Below are 9,331 nucleotides of genomic sequence, written 5' to 3'. Positions count from 1 at the left end.
GCATTATCCATTGCAACTCAGGTGCCAGAGGAGAAGGATAGAGTTCATTTTCTCTCACGTGTCATCTCTCCTTTTTCTGAGTCCCAGCTTGATATTATAGCCCTGCATTCATGTTCAAGTCCAGAACATATATGGGACATGTTTCAGGCTGTTAGACATCAAGGCAAAGCAGTAGCAGGTCTGGATGTTCTGTTTAGAGTAAGTCGATCTCTCCTTGCTCGCCATGATGTCTCCACGCATGTGTCAGAATGGAATACGAATGTCTGAATCCAGTGCATGGTGTTGAAGGTCGTTCTCGTGGCCATCACACCTTCTCTCAAGTCTTCCATGACACCTTCATAAACAGTCATGCTTGTGTTAAGATATGTTGTCCGGTATGATATGTTGTCCAGTTTGATATGTTGTCCAGTATTATATGTTGTCTGGTGTGATATGTTGTCCAGTATGATATGTTATGATATGTTGTCCGGTATGGTATGTTGTCCGGTATGATACGTTGTCTAGTATGGTATGTTGTCCAGTATGATATGTTGTCTAGTATGGTATGTTGTCCAGTATGATATGTTATGATATGTTGTCCAGGATGATATGTTGTCCAGTATGATATGTTGTCTGGTATGGTATGATGTCCGTTGTAATATGCTGCCAGGTATGGCAAGTATGATATGTTATGATATGTTGTACGGTATGGTATGTTGTCCAGTATGATATGTTGTCTGGTGTGATATGTTGTCTGGTGTGATATGTTGTGCAGTGTGGTATGTTGTCCGGTGTGATATGTTGTCTGGTGTGGTATGTTGTCCGGTATGATATGTTGTCCGGTGTGATATGTTGTCTGGTATGATATGTTGTCTGGTATGATATGTTGTCAGGTATGATATGTTGTCCAGTATGATATGTTATGATATGTTATGTGGTAGAATATGATATGTTGTCCGGTATGTCCAGTATGTCATGTTGTCCGGTCTGATATGTTGTCCAGTATGATATGTTGTCCGGTTTGATATGTTGTCAGGTATGGTATGGTGTCCGGTGTGATATGTTGTCCGGTATTATATGTTGTCTGGTGTGATATGTTGTCCGGAGTGTTTTGTTGTCTGGTGTGATATGTTGTCCAGTATGATATGTTGTCCGGTATGATATGTTGTCCAGTATGATATGTTGTCCAGTATGACATGTTATCCAGTATGATATGTTATGATATGTTGTGTGGTAGGATATGATATGTTGTCTGGTATGTCAAGTATGTCATGTTGTCCGGTCTGATATGTTGTCCAGTATGATATGTTGTCTGGTATGGTATGTTGTCCAGTATCATATGTTATGATATGTTGTCCGGTATGGTATGTTGTCCGGTATGATACGTTGTCCAGTATGGCATGTTATCCAGTATGATATGTTATGATATGTTGTCCGGTATGGTATGATGTGTTGTCCGGTATGTCCAGGATGATATGTTGTCCGGTCTGATATGTTGTCAAGTATGATATGTTATGATATGTTGTCCAGGATGATATGTTGTCCAGGATGATATGTTGTCCAGTATGATATGTTGTCTGGTATGGTATGATGTCCGTTGTAATATGCTGCCAGGTATGGCATGTTGTCAAGTATGATATGTTATGATATGTTGTACGGTATGGTATGTTATGATATGTTGTCCAGGATGATATGTTGTCCAGGATGGTATGTTCTCCAGTATGATATGTTGTCTGGTATGATATGATGTCCGTTGTAATATGCTGCCAGGTATGGCATGTTATCCAGTATGATATGTTATGATATGTTGTGTGTAAGGATATGATATGTTGTCCGGTATGTCCAGGATGATATGTTGTCCGGTCTGATATGTTGTCAAGTATGATATGTTGTCTGGTATGGTATGTTGTCCGGTATGATATGTTGTCCGGTATGGTATGTTGTCCGGTATGATACGTTGTCTAGTATGGTATGTTGTCCAGTATGATATGTTATGATATGTTGTCCGGCATGGCATGTTGTCCGGTATGATATGTTCTCCGGTTTGATACGTTGTCAGGTGTGGTATGCTGTCCGGTGTGATATGTTGTCCAGTATTATATGTTGTCTGGTGTGATATGTTGTCCGGAGTGTTATGTTGTCTGGTGTGATATGTTGTCCGGTGTGGTGTATTGTCTGGTGTGATATGTTGTCTGGTGTGATATGTTGTCCGGTGTGGTATGTTGTGTGGTGTGATATGTTGTCCGGTGTAATATGTTGTCCAGTGTGGTATGTTGTCCGGTGTGATATGTTGTCTGGTGTGATATGTTGTCTGGTGTGATATGTTGTGCAGTGTGGTATGGTGTGTGGTGTGATATGTTGTCCAGTATGATATGTTGTCCGGTATGGCATGTTTTCTGGAATGATATGTTGTCCAGTATGATATGTTGTCCGGTATGATATGTTGTCCAGTATGATATGTTATGATATGTTATGTGGTAGAATATGATATGTTGTCCGGTATGTCCAGTATGTCATGTTGTCCGGTCTGATATGTTGTCCGGTATGATATGTTGTCCGGTTTGATATGTTGTCCGGTGTGATATGTTGTCCAGTATGATATGTTGTCCAGTATGGCATATTATCCAGTATGATATGTTATGATATGTTGTGTGGTAGGATATGATATGTTGTCCGGTATGTCCAGGATGATATGTTGTCCGGTCTGATATGTTGTCAAGTATGATATGTTGTCTGGTATGGTATGTTGTCCAGTATGATATGTTATGATATGTTGTCCGGTATGGTATGTTGTCCGGTATGATACGTTGTCTAGTATGGTATGTTGTCCAGTATGATATGTTATGATATGTTGTCCGGCATGGCATGTTGTCCGGTATGATATGTTCTCCGGTTTGATACGTTGTCAGGTGTGGTATGCTGTCCGGTGTGATATGTTGTCCAGTATTATATGTTGTCTGGTGTGATATGTTGTCCGGAGTGTTATGTTGTCTGGTGTGATATGTTGTCCGGTGTTGTGTTTTGTCTGGTGTGATATGTTGTCTGGTGTGATATGTTGTCCGGTGTGGTATGTTGTGTGGTGTGATATGTTGTCCGGTGTAATATGTTGTCCAGTGTGGTATGTTGTCCGGTGTGATATGTTGTCTGGTGTGATATGTTGTCTGGTGTGATATGTTGTGCAGTGTGGTATGGTGTGTGGTGTGATATGTTGTCAAGTATGATATGTTGTCCAGTATGGCATGTTTTTTGGTGTGATGTGTTGTCCGGTATGGCATATTGTCTGGTGTGGTATTTTTTCCATTATGATATGTTATGATATGTTGTCCGGTATGGTATGTTGTCCAGTATAATATGTTGTCTGGTAAGGTATGTTGTCCAGTATGATATGTTGTCAGGTATGGTATGTTGTCTGGTATGATATGTTGTCCAGTATGATATGTTATGATATGTTGTCCGGTATGGTATGTTGTCCGGTATGATACGTTGTCTAGTATGGTATGTTGTCCAGTATGATATGTTATGACATGATGTCCAGGATGATATGTTGTCCAGGATATGTTGTCCAGTATGATATGTTGTCTGGTATGGTATGATGTCCGTTGTAATATGCTGCCATGTATGGCATTTTGTCAAGTATGATATGTTATGATATGTTGTCCGGCATGGTATGTTGTCCAGTATGATATGTTGTCTGGTGTGGTATGTTGTCTGGTATGTGTTGTCCGGTGTGGTATGTTGTCCAGTGTGATATGTTGTCCGGTATGATATGTTGTCCGGTATGGCATGTTGTCCAGTATGATATGTTGGCCAGTGTAATATGTTGGCCAGTGTGATATGTTGTCAGGTATGGTACGTTGTCCAGAATGATATGTTGTCTGGTGTGGTATGTTGTCTGGTATTTGTTGTCCGGTGTGGTATGTTGTCCGGTATGATATGTTGTCTGGTATGGCATGTTGTCCAGTATGATATGTTGTTCAGTGTGATATGTTGTCCAGTGTGATATGTTGTCCGGTATGGCATGTTGTCCAGTATGATATGTTGGCCAGTGTAATATGTTGGCCAGTGTGATATGTTGTCCGTTGTGGTGTATTGTCTGGCATGATATGTTGTCCGGTGTGATATGTTGTCCGGTGTGATATGTTGTCTGGTGTGGTATGTTGTCCAGTATGACATGGCCAAAGTCAAATCTCATAGGCACAGAATTTGAAGACTTCACTGACAAGTTGAACAACCAGGGCGGAAAGTTAATCATTTGTGGAGATTTCAACATTCATGTTGACAAAACAAATCACAACATTGCCAAACAACTGAACTTCTTGCTGAAATCCAAAAATCTGGTCCAGCACGTTATTCACCCAACTCACAAGAATGGACACACTTTAGACTTATTGATTACAAGGGCCAATGAAATAAATGTTTATGATTTCATCTATGACCACTCTGTTCTGTCCGACCATGTTGGTTTACTCTGCTCCACAAATCTTCACAATCCTCAACCATCAACCATTCGAATCAAATGCCGAATATGGAAGGATATCGATATTGATTCCTTCACAGCCGATGTTAAGTCATCACTCTATTCAGTAACGTCAGACTCATTGCCGGATGCGGTTAACACCTACAACCAAGCTCTCAGTGACATACTGGATAAGCATGCTCCACAAAAAACAAGGATAGTAACCATGCACAAACAAAGTGCCTGGTACAATGGCGACATTAGATCAGCCAAGCAAAAGCGACGGAAACAGGAGAGGAAAATGAGGAAAACACAGCTGACCATTGATCGTCAGATACATGCTGAACAACGCAACAAAGTAAACAAACTAATTGAAGATGCAAAGAGAAATTACTTCACATCCAAATTGAATGAGGCAAAAAATCAAAAAGAAGTTTTCCAGGTTGGAAACCAGTTGAGTAGTATAGGTAATGGGGGTTCTGGACCAGGTCCAACAAAAGCCTCTGCAAAGCCTTATTTCCCAAATAAGGCTTTGGTCGGACCCTTAGCTCTTGCTACCATTACCCCTACTGCTTTCCCAACCTATAAAAATTTCAAGCAAAATGTCCCCGGCAGCCACAATTCCCAAAGGGAGAAATAGAAATGTATTGCGCTTCCTCCCTTGGGAATTGTGCCGGCTGCCTTTCTCTCACCATGAGAGTGCCCCACTCCGGGATACCTTACCGAATCACCTCACATCACACAAAGTTGCAAGGAATCCACTGAGGCAACGGCGGGATACGAACCCACATGTATAGCTCGCGCAAACTATACATAATGGGTCGCACCACTCAACCGCATTGAGCTACCGGGGACATAGCTGAATCATCTCGGGTTTAACGGGTCTATCCTGAACTAGCACTTTCCTGATCACGTGACACTATGCGGTAACACTGTGCCGCACGGTACGATCAATAATTCTTCTCTTACAAACCCTCTGCCCGGCCCATCCCTCAAGTAGTACAAGTTCGGCTCGTCTGCTTTAATGTCCACTTTATCTATGTTGTAAGTTTTGACTGACCATATAGGATCGGTGGCTCGCTTACGGCTATCACCCTCGTGTTCCCCCGGCTGGTATAGATACCTCAATAGGACCCTGTCTGGTATCTGTTTCTCCTTCCCACGCAAAGGAGCGGCCGACTGTGCAACTATTGATTTTAGTTTGATAGCGTCTGCCGGCTTTTTACTGGTGAGACGGGTGACTTCATGGTTGATTGCCGACACCACCTTAGGTAACCTCATGACCCATTCAGTCGATCGTTTTTCCGGGTGGCCATCTCTCTCGCGATACTGATGTCCGAATAAGCTCAGCCAAAGTCCTATTATATCTCTCAACTATGGCTTGGCTGGGCGATGGGCTCCGCCGTGCCACGCTCTGACCTTTGTATCGTGTTTGGCTAGCAGTTGTGACACGGCACCCATGAACTCCCGCCCTGGGTCAACTTGCAGCTCTGTTGGCCACGTCAGCGGACTGCGTTTGTATATGCGTTCGAATCCTCTGTCTACCTGGACCGAATCTTTCGTGGTCAAGGGCTCGGCTTCCTTGCAGCGACTGGCTACGTCCACTACGGTTAAGGCATACTTATACCTCTTATCGTGGGGTAGGAACAGTAGGTCTGCCTGGTGAACGCTATTAGGTATGTTAATACCAAACTTCCTTCTAGGCACATAGCGTGGTGGCGGTAAATAGATCTGCCACAGGGCTTGTTTTTCAAGCCACGCTTTGGCTTCCTCCGGGGGTACTCGCGCCATTTTAACCAACTTATCTACAGCGCTAGCTCCTTTCCAGTACCCACGAGGGCTATAGTAAATAGCCTCAAACTTTCTCTGGTTCCGTGACATGTCGCCCCGACAGGGTATTTATTTATACCTATGTTCTTGGTTCAATTTTCTCATGCCCATACGCATACGTGTTTATCCCATCAATAGCTATCCAACGTTTAGTGTCCATAGGCGACAGAGACGTCTTGTTTATAGTCAGCCCGTATATCCTATGGCCATCACTTCTAAGTGTGTTCATTTTATGCCTAAAGGTACGGGTCTTGAACAGGGCTTCCTTGAATCTGGCGTGTTTGATGTGTTGTTTCACCACGTACTTCTTAACACCCTTAGCCTTCCGGATCTCACTATTGTCAGCCTTCAGGATGGAGTACATCTTAGGTCTCAACCCTATGTACTCGGCTATGGGTGTGCCAGCACACTCGTCCTTCATCTTACCTAGGACCTTTTTATTTACCGTGCTGTGTATGGCATGGTCCTTGGGGTAGTCGCTGGTGTCGTACAAATCGAGGTGTTTTTTCATGTCCTCGTACACGTCCTCGGTTCGAATCTCCATCAGCAGGGAATCCGTGTCAGTGTACAGCACTTCGCACCTGTCGTCGTACTGTTTCTTAAGCTCGTTGTAGTAAAAGTCGTACATCAGGTGTTTGGATAAATCGAGGATGCTCATCCCCACGTAAACAGGCCGGTTGAATTTTATATGGCTTTTCTTCATGTGTAGGGCAACCAGGTCGTCGGTGAATATTTTGCTACGGTTGAATGCCGGACTGGCTATCAGTCTCCTGAGCTTGTCTGCCTCATTCGACCGAAACCAGCTTCACGGTCACGCGCTTCCTCAGGTTCTCCATAGTCTTACCGAACACCGAAGTTGTTCATGAGCTTGTAGAGATTTTCTCAAAGTCACTGGTGGCAAGCTTTCGGAGGTCTGTGTTCATTCTGATGTAGGGCTCCATCCAGGGGCTCTGGTCGAACACGAGCACCCTGTGTATTTTGGTCAGCCTCATACCCAACGACACAGGTACAGCTGTAGGTTGCGATAGTGAACGATGTACTTGGTCTTATTCATTAAGTTGGGCACGAGTTTTTCAACGTCTGTCACACGCCCACCTAACAAGTTATGTTGGTACTCAGACATCCAGTCTGGGTTAACCCTCATACGTTCGGGGGCCAGGGGGTAGCTGTTGTGTGTGATGTGTAATGCCTTGGGGTATTCCAAGTCAACCTCGAGGATATAACCTTTGTTCGAATCCGGCGCGATGCTCATAACATCAACATGTGACACCCATTCGAATCCCCCTGTGGGTAGATACTGGCTCATGGCCCAGCCGTACAGGTTGTTGGCGTCTAGGTAGAGAATGTGATTGGTTGGCTTGCTAGGGTCGTAACCCTTCACGTATTGATTATTTGCTTTCGCTATCGCTTGGTTGCCATGCAGATCCCGCCCGCAAGCCTTTCTCAATGAATAGGTGCATGTCGTAATCTGTAAGCAATTCCAACTTAACTCCGGTCTTTTAAGCAAGGCATCCCACGACAGACCTGGGCTGGTGTAATACCATGCGGGTCGAGTTTATACTGCTTGAAACATGTCTGCCTAAACGTCTCAAACACGTCGGCTAACAGCAGTACATCTGTCCTCAAGTACAGATCGTGATAGTCACCCAGGTTCTTACAACCCAGTTTATTCCATACGTTAATAGCGCATGCGAGTAATCGCCTTGGGATATTGCCGAGTCTGTCAGATTGCTGTAAAATTCTTTTGATGGGGGTAGTCTGGTCTCGCTAACTTGGCCCAACTATCCATGTACTCATAGGGATACACACCCTTCCTCATAAGCAGGGGTCTAGTCTCGGGTCTGTGTATAGATCGGTAATAGGGAAGGTATCGCTGGCCTTGACCAGACTGTCTAATGACGACTGGAGAAATTGAAACGAGTCTATGAACCTAAGGTCGTTTAAGCTGAAGGAGATGTATTTCTCCATGTTGTTGGGGATGCACGTTATATTACCATCGATTTTCGCGATGGCCTGCATGATCAAGTGCGAGTCGCACTGCCCTCTCAAGTTGTGAAAACCACGGGATGTTTATTGTCTTGGGGATGATTCTAAGCTTGAGGTTACACGCGTTGAGAGCGGCGCCTCTATACTTACCGGTTATGTGGCAGTGATCTCTCACTGAATCACCGTTAAGTGGTGAGTCACACACGTGACAGTTAGTGCTGCAGGTGTGAGCTAGCCTGTCGTCTTGGGTCATACGCATGGGAGCGATTCTATACAGTGCGTTCCTAATAATTTTTTTCTTCCTCTTGCAAACACTTAAGAAATCTTTCAACAGCGTCGGGACCCCTGTACACTACCGGATCTTTCGTTTCCCCGTCACAACGGACGACAATGTATCCAAACCCACAGGCTTCATGCTCTTGTGTTTTGAGTGTGGTTGGGGTACCCCCAATATCAACTGGTTTGACCAAGGCTTCAAAGTCGGCGTATATGATATAAGGCACAGGCATTTGGTTCTTGTGGTTACCGAGTTTTAGGATATTGTCACCTTCCTCAGGCATGTCGACCCATATAGCCGTCTGCCCCACACCTTGGCAATCCTCCCGGGTGGAATTCTAATAAATCAGCTCGTGTGAAGCCATGTAGGCACCGTTCGCAGAAGTGGGTCTTTTCTCTGTGTGCCGATTGGTCATACAACAGCCTGCTAAAGTGTTTTATCCATGTGTAGTGGTACTTGTCACCTCGCTGGATCATGAATATATTGATAACACGGACCCCCAACGATGGGCTGACTCTGTGCACTATTGTTGTGTTATCTTCGTGCCCAAAGACATTTATAGCTAGATTATTCTGTTTTTCTATTTTAGTGATCTGGGATATGGGGGTGGGTTCATCTATACCATCCCAGTTGAGCCCATCATCTTGGGGATAGCTAGAAAGCCTGTCTGAATGAGTGTCAGCTGGAAACAAGGCTGACTTGATAGCTACCCTCAGGCAATCGTCTCCTCTATTCTTGACGTTGACCATGGCATGTTTTTTTCCTATAGTAGGGAGGCAAGTCTAGGTATGACCCGCCTCTGA

The sequence above is a fragment of the Haliotis rubra genome, unplaced genomic scaffold, assembly GCF_003918875.1.
Source record: "Haliotis rubra isolate DU_JTF1 unplaced genomic scaffold, ASM391887v1 Scf269, whole genome shotgun sequence".
NCBI classification, from domain to species: Eukaryota; Metazoa; Mollusca; class Gastropoda; order Lepetellida; family Haliotidae; genus Haliotis; species Haliotis rubra.
Note: the sequence above shows the minus strand (reverse complement) of the source record.